General features: G+C 45.6%; 1 long non-coding RNA gene across 1 annotated transcript in view; it reads left to right on the forward strand.

Moving 5' to 3' along the window:
- Positions 1-7,586: 7,586 nt before the first annotated feature.
- The window catches only part of LOC137542451 (uncharacterized), a 231,522-nt gene continuing 212,076 nt past the window's right edge, over positions 7,587-27,032 (forward strand). The window contains exon 1 of the long non-coding RNA XR_011025433.1: positions 7,587-7,658. This is a non-coding gene — a long non-coding RNA (uncharacterized lncRNA). The remainder of the gene's footprint in view (positions 7,659-27,032) is intronic.

Consider the following 27,032-nt stretch of genomic DNA (forward strand, 5'->3'; position numbering starts at 1 on the left):
AAGAGACTCTAACAAAATGTGTATCCTTATTTCTTCTATCCTATAACTTCCTATACCTGTTCTAATGTGCTCTGTCTAACTGCAGCCTTTCCTACTTGCACAGTGGCTGTGTTATCTCTGTTATATGATCTAATCTTCTCTCCTCTGTCTGCTCTGTCGGGCTCATGCTGGAATGTGCTGTGCTGCTTGTGATTGGATAGAAGCTATACACACCCTCTCCAGGCCCCCTGCACACTCTGTATGACTCACACACTGAGCTACTTTCAGTCTATCACTTGCTATGTGTTTTGTTCGTAAACACTGCCTAAAACTGGCAATTACAAGCCAGGATTGCAGCAGGGAGCGGCAGAAACAGCACAGAGAGACCCAGGAGAACGTAATGAATAGAATGGTATGCTTTTTATTGTAAGAATTTTACAGTACAGATTCTTTTTAAAGGGAACCGTAACTGAGAGGGATATAGTTGTTTCCTTTTTAACAATACCAGTTGCCTGGCAGCCCTGCTGATCTCTTTCATCAGAGGCGCTAGGCGCTTACAAGACACTTTTGTGCTGTGTGATACTCCTCCTTGTTATTGCCTGAGGAAGCAGGAATACACCCGTGAAAAGCGTTGCTTTGTACTTTGGAGTATGTGAATACATTTATTGGGATTGAAAATGGACAGCTTCATGTCTGCTTTGGGGAGGTGAGTCCACCGCTGCCTCCTTAGCAATTTTTTGACATGTTAGCATATTTTATCCTTGTGGCGCCTCTGTTTACCTTCTGCGATACCAGTGTCCACCCCGGTGGAGGGGTGATATACCCTTATTTTCCTGAACTACAGAGAGCGGACATCTTAACCCTGAGTGGGGACAGGTCTTAATCTCCCCACCTGCATTTACAGTGGTTGCCTAATAGGCAGGGCTGGATTTTCCATAAGGCACTGTAGGCTCATGCCTACAGGCGTCTTATGTGGGAGAGGCGGCACCTCCTTTTTAGATCATTGACATCAGGAGCTTAAAGTCTAATCCCTGCCTCATATCACTGACCTCAGGCACTTACACGCTAATCCTTGTCTCATGTCCATAAGGATGATATGAGCCAGTGATGGGAGAGTAAGGCCTGGTGCACACCGAGCGGTTTTTGAAGCGATTCCAGCTTGGAAAACGCTTGGCTAATGTATTTCAATGGGCTGGTGCACACCAGCAGTTTGCGGTTTTTAGCAAACCACAAACGTGCGTCCTGCAGCACTTTTGTGATTTGCAGAAGCGTTTCTGCCTCAATGTAAAGTATAGAAAAAGCTCAAACCGCTCTGGAAAACGCTAGATCAGAGCGGTTTTCCAGGCGTTTTTGTTACATTAGCTGTTTTGTAACGGCTTTACTGTAACAATATATGTAATCTGCTACACAAAAACGCTCCAAAAAATGCTAGGCATGTTTAGAAACCTCTCTAAACATGCCTAGAATCGCTCTGAAATCTGCTCCAAAAACCTCTAGCGTTTTGCGGATTTGCTAGAGGTTTTGGTGTGCACTGGGCCTAAGAGTCTAAGGACAGTAGGTGATATAAGTCAGGGATCAGAGTTCAAATTATTTGACTTGGGGATGTGGCCTGTGTGGTAGGGTGGAGTTTAGGGTGTCAGAACGCCTGTGCCTACAGGTCTCTGAGTTGTAAATCCGACCCTGCTAATAGGTAACCCTGGTTTGTGAGTATTACTATTACCTACTTTCATTTTCTCGATTCCAATACATACTACACTGTATTTCTCTCTGAGTTTCTTTTTCTTTTGTATCCTGCTGATCTATTTGGCTGCAGTAGTGGCTGAATCACACACCTGAAACAAGCATGCAGCTAATCCAGTCTGACTTCAGTCAGAGCACCTGATCTGCTGCATGCTTGTTCAGGGGCTGTGGCTAAAAGTATTACAGGCACAGGATCAGCAGGACAGCCAGGCAACTAGTATTATTTTAAAAGGAAAAAGCCATTTCCTTCTCAGTTTAGGTTCCCTTTAAGGCCCTGCACAGGACTCCAGGGATTGGTCCTGGACGGAAGATATATTTCTCCTATTTGAGGCTAGTTTCACATATTACATAGCGTGAAAATCTGATGTTTTCCGCAGGTGCGTTTGCGTTAGTGTAATGTGTTAGTGTAATGCATTTTTAGTGCGTTTTGTTTGTATTTTGTATTGTTTGTATTTTTTTTCGCACAGATGCGTTTTTGAAGTGTTTTGCATGCGTTCAATTGCTTTTGCGGTTTGCGCGTTTTTACATTTACATATATGCAAATCAATAGGAAGAGAACAGGAAGCGGAAATACGTCAGAGATCTAATTTTTAATTTAAAAAAATGCATTGAAAAAGCAATGCATATGCGTTACCATTCATTATGTCCATTCTGGCAGCCGGCCTGCATATTATGCAACACTACCAATGTCTGCAGAACGCTTACTGTAAATCGCAAGTGCAACGCTGGTCCTTCCGCGTCCCATAGACTAACATTGCTGCATAAAACGCAGCGTTTCTCGCTGCACATGCGTTTCTGCCATGTGTGCACCCAGCCTTAGGCCTCGTTCACATCATACGCGCTTCCGTGCGGATATGGAAGCGCGTATGATGTGCTGAAACGCAGGAATGGCATAGACTGCCCTTCTACCGTTCACATCTACTGCGCTGAGCAGCATTACGATGCGCTGGGAAGCGCTTGCGTACTGCTGCCTGCATTCTGGCCGCAAGCACAGAGCTGATCCCATCCCTGTCAATGGATGGGATCAGCAGCGCAGATGGTGTGCGATCGTATGCGTTGCGTTCGGATCGCACGGCCATCTGCGCTAACTAGATGTGAATGAGGCCTAAGGCCTCGTACACATCTGAGGAGCGCAGATGGCCGTGCGATCCCGAACGCAGCACATCCGATCACACGCCATCTGCGCCGCTGCCCACTGCGCTGCTGATCCTATCCATTGACAGTGAAGGGATCAGCTCTGTGCTTCAGTGCAAAATGCAGGCAGCAGTACGCAAGCGCTTCCCAGCGCATCGTAATGCTGCGCAGCGCAGTAGATGTGAACGGTAGAAGGGCAGTCTATGCCCTTCTGACGTTCCTGCGTTTCAGCACATCATACGCGCTTCCATATCCGCACGGAAGCGCGTATGATGTGAACGAGGCCTAAGGCCTTGTTTCCATCTGTGCGCTTCTATCCGCTTCAGTCCACTTTTTATCAGCACATCAATGTTATTGATACATGTTGCTGAAAAACGGACAGAAGTGCACAGATGGAAACAAGGCCTAGGTTTTGGCTCCCAGTTGGGGAAAGAGTCCGGGGTAGTTTGCAACCCAGGGTTGCATGTTCTTTCATTTGTAAGGGCCCGGAGTCTGGAAGGGAAAAGGTTGGGCGGGAATTTCCAATCCACCCCCAGGCTTGTCGGTGGGGAGGATTAATGAGATGCAAATTGTTCTGAAAGTATGCAAAATTTTATGCAAATGTATGCAGCTTGTAAATGGACCAAGCCATTTACACCTAGGTTTAAATTAGTTGGTCCATTTTCAAGCTACCTAGGAATTTGCATAAATTGGTATCAACTCGGAACAATCTGCATATCTGTGATCATCCCTACTTGTCTAGTAAAACAGATGCCGGTGCATCAGGGGTTAACCTGTTGCAGGGAGGACTATCTGCTAGGAGCTCTGGGAAAGGAGTGATTCCTGAGCAGGTGTGTTGCTGATGAGCTGTGCAGGCTGCTGGGTGTGAGGATCAGAGCTCCTGGCTGGGTTTCCCAGAGCTATAAGGAAGGTAACCATCTTGCTAAAAGGAAAAAGAAACAGTGAGGTGTGTCAGTAAATGAACTGGGCTCCATCCCCCCCATCAGATGCTGTTGTGGCCAAACTTGGTCTGGAGCTGAACTCACAGTATGACTTTGCCTCCAAACTGTAGAGGTCCCCAGGGGGTGACGGGGAAAGGGATGTAAATGCCACCATACCTGCCATATGATGTTCACACCGAAAACACGTCTCTCCAGCAGGGGCGTTTCTAGCCTTTTTGCCAAGGAAGTCCTGTGTCACTCCCCCCCCCCCCCCCCGAAATAAAAACACCACACACTAGAGAATATATAAACCATGTGCCATATAGGGTGGATGCATAATGCAGGGATCGCCAATCCTGTCGCATTTCATTGCACATCCCCTTCCTGCACTACCCCAGCTTAGTGTGTAAATGCAGAGTATAGTGCAGCAGAAGCTGTGCTCTCACCTCTCTGCTGGATTCCAGTGCTGTGCCTGTGTGACCATCCTGTCTGTCCCCATCCCCTTCCTGCACTTCCCCAGCTTAGTGTGTAAATGCAGAGTATAGTGCAGCAGAAGCTGGGCTTTCCCCTCCCCTCTGGAGTCCAGTGCTGTGCCTGTGCGACCATCCTGTCTGTCCCCATCCCATTCTTGCACTACCCCAGCTTAGTGTGTAATGCAGAGTATAGTGCAGCAGAAGCTGTGCTTTCACCTCTCTGCTGGAGTCCAGTGCTGTGCCTGTGTGACCATCCTGTCTGTCCCCATCCTCCTCCTGCACTCCCCCAGCTTAGTGTGTAAATGCAGAGTATAGTGCAGCAGAAGCTGTGCTCTCACCTCTCTGCTGGAGTCCAGTGCTGTGCCTGTGTGACCCTCCTGTCTGTCCCCATCCCCCTCCTGCACTCCCCCAGCTTAGTGTGTAAATGCAGAGTATAGTGCAGCAGAAGCTGTGCTTTCACCTCTCTGCTGGAGTCCAGTGCTGTGCCTGTGTGACCATCCTGTCTGTCCCCATCCCCTTCCTGCACTTCCCCAGCTTAGTGTGTAAATGCAGAGTATAGTGCAGCAGAAGCTGTGCTTTCACCTCTTCGCTGGATTCCAGCACTGTGCCTGTGTGACCATCCTGTCTGTCCCCTTCCCCTTCCTGCATTCCTTCAGCTTAGTGTGTAAATGCAGAGTATAGTGCAGCAGAAGCTGTGCTCTCACCTCTCCGCAGTAGTCCCCTGCTGTACTCCCCCCCCCCCCCCCCCTGTGCACTCATCACTCTCCCTAGTGCCCAGCATCTCCTACCACATGCAGTGTGAGTACAGCACTAGAGGGAGCAGAAAACAGACAGGATGGTCGCACAGGCACAGCGCTGGACTCCAGAGGGCAGGTGAGAGCACAGCTTCTGCTGCACTATACTCTGCATTTACACACACTGGGCTGGGGGAGTGCAGGAGGAGTGCAACCTTGCTCATGTGAATTCCTTTCAATGCAATAAGACCGACCTCAGACCTCCATTCCTGGGGACCTTGTAAACTGGCATATCATATTAGAGGCGCTGACAAATTGTCTAGAGCCACTGCAAAGCTGGCATGCCCAGAGTGCTGGGGGCACTGAGAAGTTGGTACATGTAGAGTGCTAGGGGCACTGGCTTGCTGGCATGTATGTAGAGAGCTAGGAGCACTGGTTTGCTGGCATGCACTGAGAAGTTGGCACATGTAGAGTGATGGGGCACTGGCTTGCTGGCATGTATGCAGTGCTGGGGGCACTGGCTTGCGGGCATGTATGGAGTGCTGGGGGCACTGAAAAGCTGGCATGCCCAGAGTGCTGGGGGCACTGAGAAGTTGGTACATGTAGAGTGCTAGGGGCACTGGCTTGCTGGCATGTATGTAGAGAGCTAGGAGCACTGGTTTGCTGGCATGCACTGAAAAGTTGGCAAATGTAGAGTGCTGAGGGCACTGGCTTGCTGGCATGTATGCAGTGCTGAGGGCACTGGCTTGCTGGCATGTATGCAGTGCTGGGGGCACTGGCTTGCTGGCATGTATGCAGTGCTGGGGGCACTGAACAGCTGGCACATGTATGCAGTGCTGGGGGCACTGGCTTGCGGGCATGTATGCAGTGCTGGGGGCACTGAAAATCTGTTACACTAATTAATTGGCGAAAACTTCTGGGGGCACTGCAGGGGTGGCACATTATTTGCAGCACTGCTTAGTTGGCAAACGGGGGCACTGCACTGGAGAGACGGCACACATTACTAGCTGCACTGTTTAGTTTGCACACATCTGGGTTCCCTGGCAAGGTGACACACACATTACTAGGGACACTAATTGGCAAACACTTCTGGGGGCACTGGAGAGGTGGCACACATTACTAGCAGCACTGGTTAGTTTGCACACTTCTGGGTGCTCTGGCAAGGTGGCACACACTTAGGGGCACTAATTGGCAAACACTTCTAGGGGAACTGGAGAGGTGGCACACATTACTAGCTGCACTGGTTAGTTGGCAAACTAATCTGGGGGAACTGAAAAGGTGGCACACAATACTAGAGGGACCGGTTCATATGGCAAATACTTCTGGGGGCATTGGAGAGGGGCCACACACTGAGGGGCACTGGTTGGTTGGCAGACACTTCTGGGGGCACTGGAGAGACTGCACACATTATGAGGCATACTGGTAAGAAATTACACAGGTTGTAGGGCTACAAACTTTACATTTCTAATGTTGGCATGTGTTGCTAGGGTTCATGCCATGCTTGCCGTTTAACCACTTTATCCACAAGTCAGTAGATATACAGTACGTCCTCTGTGACTTCATCTAAGCCACGAGTCAGTAGATATACGTCTTGTAGCAGAAGCAGTACTGTGCTGGATTGGGCTTGCTCCTGTGCACATTTCTGGCACCATCTGATGCAGCACTAATTGGTGAATGGGAATATATGTTTCCTGAGCTAATGAGATGGATTTCAACTATTAAAAATACTTTTATTTTCTCATTTCATAGTGAAAAATACACTCTGTAGCATTATTTCAGAATCAAATATCTTCACCATAAATTGTGACCGGAACGTAATCTAAGTTTTGTGATAAGCAGTAAGAATAGCCAAACAAAATTTGTATTTTTTATCTACAGTAGCGCTTTTTATTTTTAAACTGGAATTGGTAAAACTGAGAAATGTTTTTTCTATTTTTTTTCTTTGTTTTCCCATTAAAATTCATAGAAAACAAAATTGTTCGAGGGGGAAAAAATGGCATACAATAAAAGCCTAGTTTGTCTTGGAAAACACAATATATATTTAATTTCTGTGTCTTAAGTAGGGAAAAGTTATTGCTGATTTTACATAAGGACACAGCTAAACTGTCAAAACTGCTCTGGTCCATAAGTGAAAAACAAGGTCTGGAGGCGAAGTGGTTATAGACAGGTCCTCTTTTAGCGTATGATGCGTATCCTGGAAGGGAAGCTACCTGACATTATCCTGTATTATTCTGTGCGGTGTTCTGTGTATTCAGTGAGCGAGCGTCTGTATGTTGAATGGATATAAAGCATATGGATTTGTTTAGCTCAGCAATCCTTCTTAATCGCCTTACACAATCTATACAGCATGGAAACTTGGATCGGCAGGCTTGGAAAATGTCCGGGGATAACTAATCTAGCTTTCATCGTTTTCATTCAGCTTTTTTCTGCAAAAATATAGAATATTTGTGAAGATAAGACCTTGATGACAAGACTGGCATATCCTTTCTAAATCCCTGATAAAAATAATAATTGAACCTTTCTTTTCAATGCCACACAGAAATATTATTAAAGTATTAGTAGTATTATTATTAGTATGTATTATTAATATATAATGTTGTTTATTTGCAGGGATAAAATGCTGTACCTGTAGCAGCCTTCGTCTTCTTTGAAATTCCGCAAGTGATGCATGTGAAAAAGTAAGTACACCCATTGCAAATGTTTGTAACTCTAACATATCATAGAGATAGCCAATATTAATTTCAACAATATTAATAGATGAAAATGTAAGAAATATTATGCACCACTTACATTTGATACTTAACATGGTAATTTAAATATATATGCAAATTTTCTCATGGAGAAAATAAGATCCCCCCCCCCCCCCCCCTCCCCAGATAAGGTAAAAAAGAAGAGTAGAACATTATTTTTCAAAGGTGAAGGTATCATGGTGTTTTACAAGCAAGGCTGTTTCTGGCCACAGGCCATTAGAGATGGCTCTAACCTCCGATTTTCGGTTCGCGAACCTCAAACGTGAACCTCCACAAAAAGTTCGGTTCGCGCAAACTTTTCGAACCGCAATAGACTTCAATGGGGAGGCGAACTTCGAAAACTAGAAACATTTATGCTGGCCACAAAAGTGATGTAAAAGATGTTTCAAGGGGTCTAACCTCTGAGTTTTTGCATGGAGGAGTGGGATACATGCCAAAAGTCCCGGAGGAAAAATTTGGATTTGACACAAAGCAGCGTTTTAAGGGCAGAAATCACATTGCATGCTAAATTGCAGGCCTAAAGTGCTTTAAAACATATTGCATGTGTATACATTAATCAGGGAGTGTAATTAGTGTACTGCTTCACACTGACACACCAAACTCACTGTGTAACGCACCGCAAACAGCTGTTTCTGTTGTGACAGCCGTGCTGGACTGGTGCGCACCATGACGAGAGTGCAGGTGATAGCGGTTTTCAAGCCCATATGGTCGCTGGGCGGAGGTAGCTCAATGACAGAACAACAGTGATTGTCCAGCTGATCGAATTTGGTCTGTCCACAATGCAGCAACGACCTTATCTTTGGTGTGCCAAACCCCCCCCCCCCCCGAGACACTCACATAGCCGGCGGTCATTGCTTCATTGTGATATGCAAGCCCCTTCACCGCGACAAGGTAATGATCACGAAGGGGAATGGGCGCATGTACATGCCTTTTTGTTTTGTTGTTGCAGCTGCAGTGCAGCCAGAAAAATTAGGCAGGCATGTACACGCACCAGAAAAATTATTAAAGCGGCCGCTGCTAGCAGCGGCCTTAAAAATTCAGGAATCCGCCTGGAGTCCTGGACCCTGTTGGTGGTAGCGGAGAAGGCAGTCAAGTGGTCTGCAGGCAGAGATGCTGTGTGTGGGGACTGACTTAGTCTTCGGGCAGGCCTGACCGTGCTTTGCAAACCAGGCATCCATGGTCAGATGGACCCTTGACCCAACACACAATGGCCACACACAATACAATAAAATGATCCGATTTTATGGCAATTCGATAAAAAAGATTTCCGGATTTCCCCAAAAATCTAATTTTTTTTTATAATTTGAGGAAGAAATCCCATTGGATTTCCCATTTTTATTCGATAAGTCTATCGGGAATGGTGGATTTTTCGGATCAATTTTTATGAAAATTGAATGGTGTGTGTGTGTGGTAGATCGTGAATTTATTATTATACAGATTCTACCAATTTTCTCAGTTTCCAATCATTTTTATCACAACTGAGGAAAAATTAAACATACTGTAGGTGTGTGGTACATTGACCAGATTTTTGAAATGTTACAATCCGTCAGAAAAATTGATGGCAATTCTTGAATTGATCAGATATTTAAAAATTGTATGGTGCGTGACCACCTTCAGGGTGCAGAAGTTACATAGTTTGGTTGAAAAAAGGCATTGGGGGAGATTTATCAACGCATTACCGACAGTTTTTTCTTCTTAACCTCCCTGGCGGTAAGCCCAACACAGTGTCGGGCTAACCGCCGCAGGGGATCGCATGGCCCCGGGAGGATTTTTTTTAAATTTGTTTTATATTCTTCACCTAGCACTAGGATAGCTAACTATGCCCCCCAAGTGCCTCCGGTCCCCTTCGATCTCCGCCGTTATATGTACCCCCCAGGGATCCCGCAATGGCGCAGCCTCCCAATCAGCTCCAGGCTTCGCTATGGGGAGGATCGGGACTGCGCATGACGTCGATGACGTCATCTCTGATCCTCGCCATAGCGACAAGTGAAGCTAATTGGGAAGCTGCGGCTCTCGCGGGATCGCGGACGGGTATGTATTGCCGGCGGCGATCGGGGGGGTCAGAGAGGTGTCGGGGGACTTGCCGCACATAGTTAGCTAGCCTAAGGCTAGCTAACTGATACAAAACATTTTTTTTATTAAAAATCCCTCCCGCGGACGCAGCCACTGCATCTGCGTATCGCCAGGGAGGTTAATCTGTTCTAACCAGCAGGGAGAACCGTTCTGCATGATAGTAAGAACCTTCTTAAATCCTAGGTAATAGTGGCAATTTAGCATCAATTTCTAGAGCTGCACAGAAAAGTGCAAATCCATCCCTAAACTGGCGCAGATTAAGAAGTGCTTGATAGCAGTTCTACAGATGTAGAATTGCAGGCTAGACGTGATTTGTGATGTGCTCCTCCCTTCCCCTGCTGAATTCCTCCTCAGAGCCTGCTGCTATCAATACAGCAATTCCCCTCACACACTGCACTGTCTGAGAGACCTTCCTAGCTTCTCCTATTTTACAACAGTTTTAGAAGGAATCTGCACTATCTAATGACTTCTTAAGATGCCTGAGACAGTTCTGCACGGATTTCTAAAAACCTACTAATATTTTGTCTGACACTCTTGATAAATCTGGCCCATTGATCCGTCAATGATTTTTTTACAGCGATTGTGATTTCCTTTTTTGTCCTGGGTAGTGAAATTGCAGAGAAGTCGTTGGTCGCAGCAGCGTTTTCAGCCACTCGTTGGTACCGCGGGCAATTCCAGAAGCGCTAGACTAATGAAAACTGATTGGGGTGATTCCATAGCAGCGATTGTGTTTACCACAAATCTCGGGGCCTGCAGCAATTGGGTGATGATTTTTCTGGCAGGCATTCTGGGTAATTTGCGATAGCTTTGGGTAATCGCAGTGATCGGCACTTCTGTGGGTCCCGGGCCTTAGGGAACTCGCAATTGCTGCTCCGGATTCACCTCCATTGACTTCCATTAACCTAGAGCTTCTGGAATCTCATCAGTGATCCTGGAACATTTCCTGCAGGTCCCAGCCCCTAAAGGCAAATGGTTCTAATATTTTGGTGGATTGGTATATATTTCAGCTTTACTACCAGTGGCAATAAAGGATTAAGATGAAATAGGGTCCTAGGCCGCATAGCAGTTTCTGCCAAATGCTGACGATTGCCTGTTCTCACCTGACTCTCTCCAGGCCCTAGGAAGCTACCTAGGCTTGCCTTGTGGATGATGCGGCTTTGGTCGGCGGGGTGAATAAAGGGTGCAGCGATGGTCCCATCAGGCAGTCGATCATGCTGTACGGAGATCTGTAGGCTGCGTGGTGGGGTCACCGGCTGTAGCCAGGCCCCTAGACTCTCTCCGGGCCCTAGGTATCTGCCTAGGCTTGCCTTGTGGATGATGCGGCTCTGATCGGTGGGGTGAATAAATGGTGCAGTGATGGTCCCATCAGGCAGTCGATCATGCTGTACGGAGATCTGTAGCCTGGGCGGTGACGTCACCGGCTGTAGCCAGGCTGCAGGTAATGTATTGATATAATTGATGCAGATCAGAGCTCTCCGCATCCGTCTCCTGCACACACATCCAGCGTCCGGGCTTCGATTACTGCCCCAGGTCCTGCACGCCGCCAGACGTGATGTTTTCACACAAGCCGTAATGAATATTTCATCCTCCTACATTTCTAGACACACGGCAGACATAACACAACGCAGCGGAAGACACTTATTACTTTGTGCTCCGGCGGGATTACATATCGGCTGCGCTGGATGAGTGACGGTGATGGGGCAGCTGCAGAGTCACAAACTACAGTTTGTGACACTACCTTCGGAAGTAATCAGAATTCACTCCACCTGCGGGAAAACCTTCATCTTCGCCGTTCTCGTCAGGGCTGTGGATTTGGTACAAAAATCACCCGACTCCGACTCCTCAGTTTATAAAACCTCCGACTCCGGGTACCCAAAATGGCTTCGACTCCGACTCCTTAGTCTGATACTTAACAGGGCTGTGGCTTTGGTACAAAAATCATCTGACACCGACTAACGACTCCGTTTATTAAAGCAGTAGGATCAGCCATACTATGCCAGGGGAAAAAAACACATATATAAGTAGATAAATACTTGATCTACTTACATAACACATGTATTATACTGTCCATGTTTTGATTTCAGTGAATGTTATATAGTAAATGACGAGAATTCTGTTCCTGGTGGGGGCCATGTCTTTTGCCCACAGTTAAGGCTAACTCGTGGTGTCATTTCTGCCCTTTACTTTTTTTCTTGTCTCCTCCAATCACTGAGTCGCCTCAGCCTTGCTTGTAAACACAAGTGAGTAGGGGATCAGGTTTCAGATAAGCAGCTGGCAGGGAAATAAAGGAAAGAGGAGGAATGGATTATAGATAAAAAGAACCCCCAGCATGCAATTCTTTGGCACGGACTACTAAAGGGCCAGTGCTCTTTAAGTATGTGATAACTCCAAATCATAACAGCAGAAAAAGTTTTGAAAGTTTTGAATGCAGGCTTAGCATCTTTATCACTTAATACACTCAGACCAGTTGCTGTTGAAATTTTGATTTTTATGGTGACAATCCCGCTTTAAAGAGACTCAGAGATGAGTCATCCTGCCGTTTTTTACTTACCCGGAGCTTCCTCCAGCCCCATAAGCATGGATGTGCCCTCACCGGTCTCCGTTCAGCCGCAGTCAAGCCCCGGCACGCGGCTGTCTTGGACTGCGGCTGTCTGACTGAGTGATGTCAGCCGGGGTCTTCTGTGCTTGCGCAGTATGTATGCACATGCGCAGAAGGCCCCCCGCTGCAGTCACCGACCCACTTACCAGAGCAGATTGCAGCTTAACGGAGGCCCTAAGGAGGACGGCATCCATGCTTATGGGGCTGGAGGAAGCCCCGGGTAATTTAAAAAAAAAAAAGTCAGTATCACTCATCTTTGAGTCTCTTTAAGCCTCATCTACACGGTACATTTTTCCGTCACAATGGATCTATTAGATAATTTCCAACCGGCCCAATCGGATTGCGATAGATTTTTCAATAGATTTGGGGTATTTATCAATGCAAAATCTATTGCAAAATTGATCAGAAACAATTTGGACGTCTACACATGATGCAATTTCTTATCAGGTCACCGGTCGTTCTGATGGAAAATTGTACCCTGTAGATGAGGCTTTAAACATTTCTGCTGCCTGGAAAGCTCACGTCCAGGCAGCTGCTGCTGTGGGGGTGTGCGCTCCCGCCCGCGATCGCACCCACGCATGCACGTGGTGCCCCTCCCCCCCCCCCCCCCCCCTTAAGCCCATCGATCAATGAATGGGAATATAACTCCCATTCATCGATCCAAGTGCCCGCTAGAAAGACCGACGTCTTTCTGACTAAAAAAAAAAAAAAAAAAATCCCCGTCTTCCCAGTACAATCCTTCCAGGACAAAAAAAGAGAAAATGCTCACGGTGGCCATCTTGTGGCCAAATTGTAATACTACATCTACATGCGCTTTTTAATGAAATAAACCTGTATTATATAATTTAAAATTAACTGTTTACCCCCACACCAAAAATTACCCAAATAAAATTTTTAATGAAAAAACAAAAAAAATTACAAATAAAAAAAACAAAAAAAAACAAAACATACATAGTTACTTAAGGGTCTGAACTTTTTATATATGCATGTGAAGAGTATATTTTGAACTTTTTTTTTTTTTTTTTTTTTTCTTTTCTTTTTTTTTTTAATTATAAGCTCGTAAATAGTGACGGACGCAAATCTGAAAAAATGCACTTTTATTTCCAAATTAAAATATTGGCGCCATAGATTGTGATAGGGACATAATTTAAATGGTGTAATAACCGGGACAAATGGGCAAATAAAATACATAGGTTTTAATTATGGTAGCGTGTATTGTTTTAAAGCTATAACGGCTGAAAACTGAGAAACAATGCATTTTTTTCCATTATTTCCTTAATATTCCTGTTAAAACGTGTGTGTATATATATAAAAAATAATTTTTAGCAAAATGTACTACCCAAAGAAAGCCTAATTGGTGGTGGGAAAACAATATATAGATAAATTCATTGTGATAATTAGTGATAAAGTTATTGGCGAATGAATGGGAGGTGAAAATTGCTCTGATGCATAAGCTGAAAAATCCCCGTGGGCTGAAATGTTTAACCACCCAACTCCAACTCCAGGTACCCAAAATTTCACAGACTCTTTGACTCCAACTCCATCTCCAACTCCACTGCCCTGGTTCTCGGTTTATACAATGGCTTTGTGACTGCTTCATTGCTATATTAACAAGGAACTACACACAAAAAAACATTACAGCCACAGCAAGACGCTGCCTGAATGTACATCTCACATGTGCCCTTTTGGCATCCAACCATAATTGTATAAATTCAAGAGAAAAACAGAAGCCTATCTGGGCAAATATTGGAACAAATCCATTTGAATCCATTAACAAGGAACGACAATCAAATGAATACAATTGCCTTTTTTTACAGTATTCATTTATAAATCATTCAGTCAGTGTTTGCCCATTGTAAATACTTTCATCTCCCTGATTTACATTCTGAAATGTATTACATCTTCAGTTCTGTCGGGCACAGCTCTGCGGAATGTTTACTGAGAGTTCTAAAGCCAGTAGACAAGATCTCTGGTCTCCCAGAATGCTCCAGGGGGTGGGAGAGTAGTTTCTACATAATAAACAGCCTAGGCTAAGCTTCAGCCGGAGGGCAAGGATACATACCAATATATAACTATAGGAAGGTTTTCTGATGCTGAAACCAGGTCGGTATCCTGAATACCTGCTAGAAGTCATTAAAGAGGAACTGTAACGACAAAACGGCCCCTGGGGGGTACTCACCTCGGGTGGGGGAAGCCTCAGGATCCTAATGAGGCTTCCCACGCCGTCCTGCATCCCTCGGGGGTCTCGCTGTAGCCCTCCGTACAGCTGTGACGCAATATTTACCTTCCTGGCTCCTGCGCAGGCGCTCTGATGCCTCTCGGCGCCGAAGTAGGCGGAAATACCCGATCACCGTCGGGTCTGCTCTACTGCGCAGGCGCAAGTTTCCGGCGCCTGCGCAGTAGAGCGGACCCGACGGAGATCGGGTATTTCCGTCTATTTCCGTGCAGAAAGTCGCCACAGCGCCCCCGCTGGAGCCAGCAAAGGTAAATATTGAACTGACAGTCGGCACAGTCGCCGGCTGTTCGGAGGGCTGCGGCGAGACCCCCGTGGGACAGAGGACGGCGTGGGAAGCCTCATTAGGATCCGGAGGCTTCCCCCACCCGAGGTGAGTACCCCCCCAGGGGATCTTTTTAATGTTACAGAGTCTCTTTAAAGAGGAACTCCAGTGAAAATAATGTAGTAAAAAAAGTGCTTCATTTTTTACCGTAATTATGTATAAATGATTTAGTCAGTGTTTGCTCATTGTAAAATCTTTCCTCTCCCTAATTTGCATTCTGACATGTATTACATGGTGACATTGTTACTGTGGGCAGGTTATGTAGCTGTTCTGGCTGTTGCAGACAGCTGTAAGCAGCTATTCCCTGTCTGTGAACATTGTTACATTGTGGCAGTTTGCCCAGAGTACCGCGGTACTCAGAGCTTCTTGTGGGAGGGGTTTCAGCACAAAATCAGTCACACAGCGCCCCCTGATGGTCTGTTTGTGAAAAGCATTATATTTCTCATGTAAAAGGGGTATCAGCTACTGATTGGGATAAAGTTCAATTCTAGGTTGGAGTTTCTCTTTGAGGTTCCTATTTATATTGATAATCATTATTTCGGAATATCCTCATTCCACTCCCACCCCCCAATATGAAATACGTATTTACTATATGCATTCATGATTAAAAAATATAGTAAATATAGTGTATGTTCTTCCAAACAGGACAACTTGTAGACAAACGCCCTCCCTCCAGCATTTGTTCCTAAAAACAGAGCAAAAGGTGTGACCATGTTATACTCACCTTTCCCTGGATCACGAGGCGGGGCTGTCTTCTTCTATGGCATCCAACAACGCCGTTCCCAGAGGGACAGAGTGACATCCTCACCTGCCCGGTGCACACGTCACCTGCGACCTCCCACAGCACTGGTGTGAAGGCCCGGGTTATTTAAATCCTTGCCCTACAGCATCCCGTGCAGATTAAAGCTGCGACTGTCACCTGTCAGTCACTGTTCAGTCCAGCCCTGTTTGTCACATTCCTGTCACCAATCAGTCCTGTCACTCATGTTCCAGTCACTTAGCCCGAAACCCTTCCTTCCTGTAGAGGAGAGGCTCTCTAGAGGTTCTAGCTACAATAGGGTCCTTGGGCAAAACTAACTTGGGGCACCCACCCGCCACTACAGACAGTAGTCAGAGGTGCCCCTAACTGAAGACCCCCCAGCGTTAAGGAGGCAGATGCAGGGGTGTCTCACCCACCAGGCAAGTATAGGCGGTTGCCTGGGGCGCCATGAGGTGGTGAGGCGCATTCCCCCGCCGCTGCTACCGTGACCATGGGTTTTTTTTATATTATATTACCTCCCGACTCAGTCCTTGGTGCTCGGCACGCTACCATGTGCTCAGCAGTGCCTCCACCTTCACTTCTCCCCAGCCAATAGAGCAATCAATACTGCTCTTCTCTGCCAGGCTCCTTCTTTAAAGCCGTGCCCCTTCTTCTCAGTAGCCACACAGGTAAAGTGTTTACCTCGTGTGGCCCAACCTTTAACTCCGCCCCCTGCCAGTCAAACCAGGAGCCAGCGGCCAGCCAGCTTATGCCCCCGACAGTCTGACCCCCCACCTGTGTCACTGGCTGCACACAGACACTGGAGCGAGACAGCCAGGGGGCAGATGCAGTCACAGAGAGAAGAATGTGATGTGTCTGTGTTGGAGCCCCGCCCCCGCACAAGACAGCAACACAGCCCGGGAGAAGGGAAGTTTCTGCTCCAGAGTAGTGATGGGAATTCCGGCTCTTTTCAGAGAATCGGCTCTTCTGAATCGGCTCCCATTAAAGAGCCGGCTCTTACGGCTCTGAATCGGCTCTTCATTAAATATCACTAAACACCACTCAGAATCGGAGTAAAAGCCCCGCCCCTGTCTCCATGACAATTCCAGACTGCTTCTCTGACTGGGGCAATCCCTCCTGCTACTGCTCTGCTCCGCCCCATACACTCCTACAAGCTGCAAGAGGAGGACTACATCTCCCAACATGCCTCAGCGCCCTTTATTGCAGAGCAAAGCAGAGCTCTGTGGGGCGGCTGAGGCATCGGCTCTTTCAAAACTGAGAACCGGCTCTTGTTGTTCGCAGCAAAGAGCCGGCGCGAACGACCCATCACTACTCCAGAGATGATAAGCTGCATGCACAGGCAGAAGAGAAGGTATGCAGGCAGGCTGCTAAGAACACTTCCTGTCCTGTGTGCAGACTCCCAGTACTGTTATAACTGCTAGAATGTGCCCTGCTCTTTTGATACTAGAGTTTTCTTTGAAAGCTGGTTAGGCTGTAGGCTGGTAAAGCTGTAAACCTGTGCTTTAGTGCTGTGCTGTCTCTCCCTCTCCCCTCTCTGTTCCTCTGCACTTTCTTCCATCTTATGCTGTCTCTACCCCTCTCTGTTCCTCTGCACTCTCTTCCATCTTATGCTGTCTCTCCCTCTCCCCTTTGTTTCTCTGCACCCTCTTCCATCTTATGCTGTCTATCCCTCCCCCTCCCTGATCCTCTACCCCCCTCTTACATCTTATGCTGCCTCTCCCTCTCTACTCTTTCCCTCTGCTCGGATTACGTGTATTTTCTGGTGAAACGCTTCCACATTACGATTATTTTCTGACAACGCTGCCCCATTACGATTATTTTCTGGTGAAACGCTGCTGCCCTATGATTAATTTCTGGTGAAATGCTGCTGCAATAAGTGTATTTTCTGGTGAAACACTGCCACATTACGATTATTTTCTGCTGAATTACGATTCTGAATTACGATAATTACTATTATTTTCTGATGAAACACTGACGCATTATGATTATTTTCTGGTGAAACGATTCTGCATTATGATTATTTTCCTGGGGGGGAGGGGCTTGGGGGGGCGCCACAGGTTTTCTTGCCTGGAGTGACAAAATTACTAGAGGCACCCCTGGGCAGACACTCACCTCCTCTGAGTTCCAGGCACTGAAAGTCCCATCTGTCTTCTCTGTAGTGTTACTGCAAAGTAGATACAATAAAGAGAAGACAAGTGGACCTACAACGCCTGGAACTTGGAGGAGTCCAGTGTTTGCCTGTCACCACTGCCTCCGTAAATGCTGGCGGGAGAAGATTGTTAGATGCACCTCAGTCTTCTATACTGGAAGGCGGGCCTGGGTGTCAGGGGGAACGCCCCAACGCTGTGGGAGGAGAGCGTTTAGTGGGTGGAGGCAGACATTTGGGGGGCCCCTATGGATCCTGGGGCCCCTTTTGCTTATATGGTAGCACTGGCCCTGAGTGTGTAAGGGGTTGAAAGAAACCAAAAAGCCTCCTTACTAAGATAATATGGTTGTGGCCCGCACTTGGCCAGGTTATTATGGGGCTTCTTAACTAACTATTTCCGTTCGGCAGAAAAAGAGTCAACCCACACGCTTACATCTGCTGAAAGGTCATACAATGTTTCCAAGGAACACAGACTAAAAAATAACATTTGGATTAAAGGAAGCATTTGAGCCTGACGATGTCCAGACCCCCATCTGTCTTGTCATGTCAAAGTAATCAAAGGGATGATTCCCAACGTATTATCATATTGCCTATTAAGTCATATTCAGCAAACTGCCGTAGATAAAAGAACTCTGTACAGTGGTCGGAGATGAAGATAGCGTGACATCCAAGGAAAACGTTGCCCTCATAAATTTCCAGCGGCTACAAACCACTGAAGAGGCCTTTCCTGCAGCTAGCAGGGCTTGGTTGATGTAGAGAGGAACTCTAGGTAGATGAGATCTCTAGATCGGAGAGAGGTGAGGAATGTCGATTTTATGTACCATCATGTCTCCAGTTCTGAGATCTGCCAATCTGCAACCCATCAGAATAAGTTGTTGGACTCACTGAGGACTGTGGGGACTTTCTCAACAAACTAAACTCCTCTTGCCTGCTTTAGTCTCCTCCTTCCACATTTAGGACTTCTCACGTTCCTCTCCTCCCATCTGGAACTCCTTTTTACAATCCATTCAGCAGTGACCATCCCTCAAGATATTCCAATGCAACCTAAACCTTATAAAAGGGGAAAGTCGCCATAAATGATGGACACTTTTAGAGAGGTTAGTTTGTCTCTCATGATCGCCACTTTTTCTGATCGTCATGGGTAGGGGTGCTCGGAAAATTCCACGGAATTTTTAATTCCATGATTCCGGCCGGAATTGGATTAATTCTGATTCCGGCCGGAATTGGATTAATTCCGATTCCGGTAGTCAAAACGGAATTCCTATACCTCTCAAACGGAATTCCGCGGAAATTTTATAATTCCGACGGAATTTTCCGCAATAACACCAAATCTCTCTCCCTCCTCCTCCTCCTCCTCCTCCTCCTTCTCCTCTCCTCCTCCTTCTCCTCTCCTCCATTACAAATCCTTAAAGGGACTCCGAGCAGTGCAGAAACTATGGAAAGATGCATATCATTTTAAAGCTCTCTTTCTCCTCTTTCCAATGATATATAAATCACCGCCCTACGCCTTTTAGTTTTCGCTATTTTCGCGATTGAAATTGCCGCGGCCACGATTTCAATCGCGAAAATAAAGAAAACTAAAAGGCGTAGAGCGACGATTTAGGTGTCGCCAGAAAGAGGAGAAAGAGAGCTTTAAAATGATATCCATCAAGCCATAGTTATATTGTATTACACAGGACGACACTTTCCCCAGTGTCAGCAGCTCCATTCAGCAGAAAAAGTCGGCCTGTGTAATACAATGTAACTATGGAAAGATGGATATAATTTTAAAGCTCTCTTTCTCCTCTTTCTGGCGACACCTAAATCGTTGCCCTAAGCCTTTTAGTTTTCTTTATTTTCGCGATTGAAATCGCGGCCGCGGCAATTTCAATCGCAAAAATAGCGAAAACTAAAAGGCGTAGGGCAGTGATTTATATATCATTGGAAAGAGGAGAAAGAGAGCTTTAAAATGATATGCATCTTTCCATAGTTTCTGCACTGCTCGGAGTCCCTTTAATCATGCTACTTTTTCTATCGAATTGATCATAATGGTAGTATGGTTTATGCTAGGCCAGCTTTAGCATGTAGTGTGGTTCATGGTCTAGAGGGTAAGACAGATACCTACTACACACTGAGTCCTGGGTTCAAATCCCACCTATGGTATATAAGCTGTTTTGAAAATCTGCAATTCTGTACTGGATGATAGGATGGATGGACGGAGGAGGAGGAGAAGGAGGGAGAGATTTTAAAAATTTTCCGACGGTATTCCGTTTACCTCGGAATTCCGCGGAATTGGTCCGGAATACCGCCGGAATTAAAAGGAAGCGGAATTTGGGATCGGCGGTATGCGGAATTACCGCGGAACGGAGAAATTGCAATTCCGATCATGCCTGGTCATGGGCAATAAGTGTCCATGACCTTATTTGTAAAGTATCGATTAAAAGGTCCACGCCAGTTATAGAAAAGCCTTCCTTCCATGCCATCTCTTTCTCTCACGAAAACCTCGAGCTGCAATAACATCCCATTGTACTCACTAAATTCTATGACCCCCAAAAAACTCCACCCCCACAGGAAGAAGCTGCTCCTAGAACAGGATGCTGTCATCAAAGCTGTTCTATTTACATTGGACAGAAAAAGGCACTGCAGATCTCAATAGACAAAAGCAGAAGCCAAAAGACTGCAATGCAGCTTTTAATATGGATACAGTAGTGCTCCAGCATATTGAGTTCAGCCGGAGTCTAGCCCTACATTTATCCTTTTGAATGATTCTTAACCCTAAACTAACCCATGAACAACTAGTACCTCTGGATCCTAACAAGGCTTCTCCCGTCGTCCTCCGTTGCTTTGCCGGGACCCTCTGAATCAGGGCGAGGTAAATATTTACCTACCGCGATCCAGCACAGGTGCACTAGCCACTCTTCCTGTGGGTTAAGGCGGAACTGGCCAAACCGATTCGATCCACTCTACTGCACGAGTCCTTTTGCGCCTGTGCAGTAGAACGGATACGATCGGGTGTGTCTATTTCCGCCTAGCCCAAACAAAGAGCTGCTACTGCACCTGCGCTGGATCCCGGAGAGGTAAATAAATCAGTCCTTGTCGGGGGTGGGAGGATTCGGGGGAGCCAGCGCTTGATTCCCTGAGGCTACAGGGAGGGGGAAGCCTCATTGGGACCCTAAGGCTTCCCCTCCAGAGTCAAGTATCCCACAGAGGGGTTTTTTTTCTATAGAGTCTCTTGACCCATGAACACCTTGTGGACATAATAATCCTAACATTTGTATAGGGCTTCTCCTGTCAGACTCGCAGCACTCAAGAGCTGAAGACACTGGGACGCGCTCAAGAGGCCCACCCTGCAGCGTTAGGAAGTCATGTCCAAGAACTTCTTACTGAATAGGTACTGACCCTAGCCAGGATTCAAAGTTATCTCATCTGTTGCTTACATGTGGATTTATATGTTGACCCAATGTTGGCTAAAAAGTACTGACCATTTATTTGAATGAACCAGCACTTGAAAGACAAGTGCCGTGACTGCCGTTTCAACAACACCTTAGTGATCCGACTCAAATTTTTGCAGTACTTTCCTTGTTAGAATGAGCCATCTCAGTCCAGTGTTCAATTAGATGTCTGCATTACATCGACTGAACAACAAAGAGGACCACTTTGCCCTAAACACTGTTGCACTGGTGGGAAGGCTTCTGACTAACCCAGCCTGACCTTGCCCCAGCACAAAAACATCACTGGGATGGGACACCAGTCTGTGGAATCCATCCAGGCAGGCAGCAGAGGTATGGAAATGGGGGCCAAAAACGGCCTCAGTTGACCAAAACCAGCCTATTACATCTACAGACCCCAGTAGCGGAAGCCTTCCAGCGCTCCTCATATTGAAATTCCATCCTTAGCACATTGTAAAGCCTCCGGCAGCAGGAGATGTTTTAGGTTGAATACTACAGCACAGAACCTACCCAGGGGTCTAGTTATCATTTCCCTCTCGCAGCTTTTATTACCGGCACATCATGTCTATGGAAAATGGGGGTCTTCACGTTTCCACTGATAACTAATCTTCTTGAAAATGACTCTCGCTTCTCTAATAACCTGGATATTGACTGTATTCCAGATGTCCCGTTTTATTTTTAGCCTGAACTGGCCAAGAATTTTTTTTTTTTCTTATTCCCATAAAGAATATTTTCCATGACATCCCCTCCACCCCTTTTTCCATCGACACATGTACAGTTTAACCGTCTCTCATGTGTGAGTCCATATGATCCGGGCACGATCCTCTCGGAGATTGCCGCCGCAAAAACTCCTTTCATTTCTCTTTTCCGTGACGATCGGATTTCGGGCTGCGATATTTATATTCGCTGTGAGTTTTGAACAGGCATTAGCATGCCTGCTTCTTAATTTTCGTCTTGACCCCCTTTCAAAGCCTGACACCCTTGATTACGTTAAAAGACGTTTTTCCTTCCCTGCTGTAAATTAGATAGGGATGTTTAGCGCTGAATGTTTCCTTGAAGACTGAAAAAAAGTTGTAGACTGAAATAGCTCAAGCCATCTCAAATAGAGGTAACTGAAAATAATCTGAAAATAAATGCGGGATTTCAAACACGAAAAAAATGGAATCCGTATGTGATTGTTGAAAGGAATGCTCCATACCAATAAAACAATATCATGCCACTGAAGATAAATGTTGCTGAAAGATCGGTCCTAGACTACCATCTGTGTACTCCGTGTTCCTGACTGCATTTTTAATTAAGTAAATAAATCCACAGCACCTTGCAAAACTCTTGCAGTTACGGTAAGCTGAGACTTTGCTTGCAACCAGTTCTTTAGTCATTGGCACAAGCTAAAGAAGGAAAGTTTCCAGTTCTGCGAGTATTAATGGGATCCTACAACACAAGCTAGTATTTAGGACCTTCTCCAAAGTTTGAGGTCTTTAATGGAAGAGTGGTTTGACCAGCTGTTTAGTCATCAACACAAGTTACAGAAGGAAAGTCCAACGCCTTCCCGGTTCTGCAGGTATTAATGGGATCCTACAACACATGCCACCACTGGACCTTCTCCAGAGTTTGAGGTCACTGATGATGATGGGGGCGGGGGGAGGAAGCATGATCAGATCTTTAGTCATCAACACAACCTACAGAAGGTAAGCTCACCCTTTCCCGGTTCTGCAGGTATTAATGGGATTCCTGGAACACAAGTTAGTATTGACGTGCCGCCACAGAACCTCCAGAGTGTAAGGTCGCTAATGGAAAAGTGGTTTGACCAGCTCTTTAGTGATCAACGCAAGCTTCAGAAGGACAGCCCCACCACTTTTAAGTTCTGTAGGTATTAATGGGATCCTCCAACACATGCTAATATTGTAGTGCCAGGACCTCTTCCAGAGTTTCAGGTTGCTGATGGGAAAGTGATTTGACCAGCTCTTTAGTCAACACAAGCTGCACAAGGAAAGCCCCACCCCTTCCTGGTTTGCAGGTATTAATGGGATCCTGGAACATAAGCTAATTTGGTAGTGCTACCATAGGAACTCCTTCAGAGTTTGGGGTAGCTGATGGGAGTGGCATGACTGCAGCCTTGAGTAAAGTTGAAGAACTTTGAGATATAAGTTCTTTAAATACCCAAACTTCACCCTGTCCCGTTGCAGCTCTAGAATTCCCAATTTGATTCCTATCATGGACTTGTATCTCCATGGAATTCGTACTGGACATTCTCCTCGTGTTTCTTTTTTGTTTTTTTATGGGTATCCTTCAAGGGCTTCAGTTTCCACCCACAAACCATACTGATATGTTAAAGGAGGATCCCACAAAGCATCACTGAATTGGAAACTAATTGGAAACTAAACAGAAATGTTCTATTGTCTGCTAACAGGTTTATACTGCTGACTTCTTTTGTCCCTCAGAAGTTGCCAGCAGAAAAAGTTCCGAGTAATGTTCAGGTTTTGCCTCCAGTCAGGGGATAACATTGCTTTACTAGATCGCCACCCACCACCATACTGGAGCTCACAAAACGCAAAACAGAAAAGAAAGGCAATTTGTGTAATCCAGGTCCCCCCCCCCCCCCCTTCCCGTTGGCAAACATCCATGGTACATGGACAGAGAGAGGTACCCAATGGTTTGAGAATACTTCAGTCTTCAGTCGTTTTTCACCTTATGCATCCGAGCAATTTTCGTCTCCCATTCATTCGCCCACCAATAATTTTATCCGTACTTATCACAATGAATTGTTTTTAACACCACCAATTAGGCTTTCTTTGGGTGGTACATTTTGCTAAGAATTATTTTTTTCTAAATGCATTTTAATGGGAATACTAAGAAAAAAAGTTAACAATAAAATATTTCTCAGTTTTCGGCCATTATAGCTTTAAAATAATACATGCTACCATAATTTAAACCCACATATTGTATTTGCCCATTTGTCCCAGTTATTACATAATTTAAATTATGTCCCTATCACAATGTATGGCGCCAATATTTTATTTGGAAATAAAGGTGCATTTCATTTTTTTTTCCAGTTTTGCGTCCATCACTATTTACAAGCTTATCATTTAAAAAATAATAATATACCCTCTTCACACGCATATTAAAAACGTGCAGACCCTTAGGTAACTATTTATGTTGTTGTTTTTTTTTCAATTGTATTTTTTTTTTTTTTCAATTAAAATTTTTATTTGGGTAATTTTTGGTGTGGGAGGTAAACAGTTAATTTTAACTTTAATATATTGTGTTTATTTAACAAAAAAAAAGGATGTAGCTGTAGTTTTACTATTTGGACACAAGATGGCCACAGTCAATTTTTATTTTAGTTATTTATTTTTTTGCTAGTCCTGGAAGCGAGCGCTCTCGATTCCAGGAAATATAAGGACGTGACTTTTTTTTTTTTCTTTAGAAAGATTGCGGCTTCTCAAACAAGCCATCTGTCTTTCTATCTGGGACTTAGATCAATGAATGGGCACTATGTTCCCATTCATTGATCTCTGGGATAACGAGCGGCGGCGCAGGCACGCACGCACTAGCGCAGCAGCAGCCTTTTGGATGTATTAGCAACGTCCAAAAGGCTAAAGTAGATAATCCCATGTCAACCAACCTAACCATAAAATAATAGTAGCAAGTAGGGACTTCCCCTGTCCGTATGCTAAATTGATCTGGTGCTAAGTACAGTAGAGACATAGTCCACCCAATGGGTACAAACCACCACCTGAAGGCAGTACATTCACATGGGCATTGTCATGATCGCTGCTGCAGCAGGTATTGCTGGAAGTAGTAGTGCTGCAGCTCAGGCAGTTCTGATCTCTTTCCATGCAAGCTGCATAGCTTTGTCTGCCTTTCCCTGCTGTCAGCTTGTGACTGATTATCATTCACCTGTGTGGGAATCTGCATGTCTGCTCCCATTGGATGACCTCAGTATAAAGATCTGCTTCCTGCAGGACTCCTCGGGTTTTCATAGCTTCAGTTTAAGCCTGTCTTGCTGTCGCTTCAGCCCCCGATCGTGTTTCTTGTTCTAAAGATACTTTGCTGGTTTTGCATCATATATTGGTTCATTGCCCATATATATGCATACCAGCACGTTTATTATTTTCCTTGTATTCGTGTTACGTTGATACATCAGTGACGCTGATATATACGTACACGAACTGTTTATATCCTGTGTTCAGCTAGTCAGTTCTAGCACGTTGATCACCTGTGCTGAGGTAGTTATCCTGTTCCTGGTCCTGTTTGTGGATTGCGTTCATCTCTGCGAGGAGATAACGAATCCTTCTGAATCCTGTCCTGTTACCGTTTGTGGATTGCGTTCATCTCTGCGAAGAGATAGCGAATCCTTCTGAGTCCTGTTCCCTGTATCGTTCCAGTCCTAAGTCAGTGTTCCTGCTTATGTCATATATCGGTTCATTGCCGATATATACATATGTTAGTCAGACGTTACAAATAGTTTCATTAATAGCTGTAATTGTAATACGCTAGGAAATCATACTATTTGTATATTTATCTGTGTTACGTTCATCTATCTTGATCCTGCTAATTCCTGACTATCCTGTCCTGTCTTTGTGAGGCACGCCATCGCCGCTACGCTTTGGCTGCCTCATTCCAGTCTGTCTTGTTGTGGACGCTTGCTGTCACTAAGTAGCGGCTAGCTAGCAAGCGTTCATTCTGTCTACCTGTCCTGATCTCCTCAGTTCTGGTTTATGCGCTCAGCGCTACTTTGCGCTGAGACGTTATAGCGAAAGCATTGTTTGTGGCTGTCGGATCTGCACCGGCTCTGTGCGCCACAATCTCCTTTTGGAGTCAGTCCTCCCCTCCACTATACTAGGGATAGCCTGTTTCCTTGTGCTAGTGTGTGTACCTCCTCCACGTCAGCTCATGCGTTGCATGCTGACTGTGGAGAATACACCACCAAGCCTTACAGGCATCAGTTAAAGAGGAACTCCAGTGAAAATAATGTAATGAACAAAAGTGCTTCATTTTTACAATAATTATGTATACATGATTTAGTCAGTGTTTACCCATTGTTAAATCTTTCCTCTCCCTGATTTACATTCTGACACTGATCACATGGTAACATTTTTACTGCTGGCAGGTGATGTCAGTGGAAGGAGATGCTGCTTGTTTTTTTGGCAGGTGTAAACTGCTGTTATTTCCCACAATACAACAAGGCTCCCACAGTGTGATGTCAGCATCGTGGTCCTGACATCACACTGTGGGAGGGGTTTCAACACAACATCAGCCATACAGAGACCCCTGATGATCTGTTTGAGAAAGGGGGTAACAGCTACTGATTGGGATGAAGTTCAATCCTTGGTCACAGTTTCTCTTTAAATGATAAACCGTTTCACTTCGACAGTCGTGGATGGAGCTCACCATCCATTGATCTTTCACCTTCAACGATGATACATTTCAAGGACACTGCTACCGCCTCTAGGCATGGGCCTACAGTGTCTAAATCAGATCGACATGGAAGCCTGAACTAAAATAAAACCTCTCTTTACAACTGTGGCAAGCAGAACAGCATCTCACAATTCACAAGCCAAACCATCTCCATTTCATTTCCATCAGCTGAGAAAGAGAGGCAAGATCGCCAAACTTGGACAAGTGAATCTTGAAAACTGGCCACAGATGGTGGATTGACGCAAGCATGAATCTATTGGGCCAACCTTCCTCGTGTCAAGGCTGGGGTTGGTTTCAGACTGGTAGAATTAGCTATT

Source organism: Hyperolius riggenbachi, chromosome 12, assembly GCF_040937935.1.
Source record: "Hyperolius riggenbachi isolate aHypRig1 chromosome 12, aHypRig1.pri, whole genome shotgun sequence".
In the NCBI taxonomy this organism is placed as follows: domain Eukaryota; kingdom Metazoa; phylum Chordata; class Amphibia; order Anura; family Hyperoliidae; genus Hyperolius; species Hyperolius riggenbachi.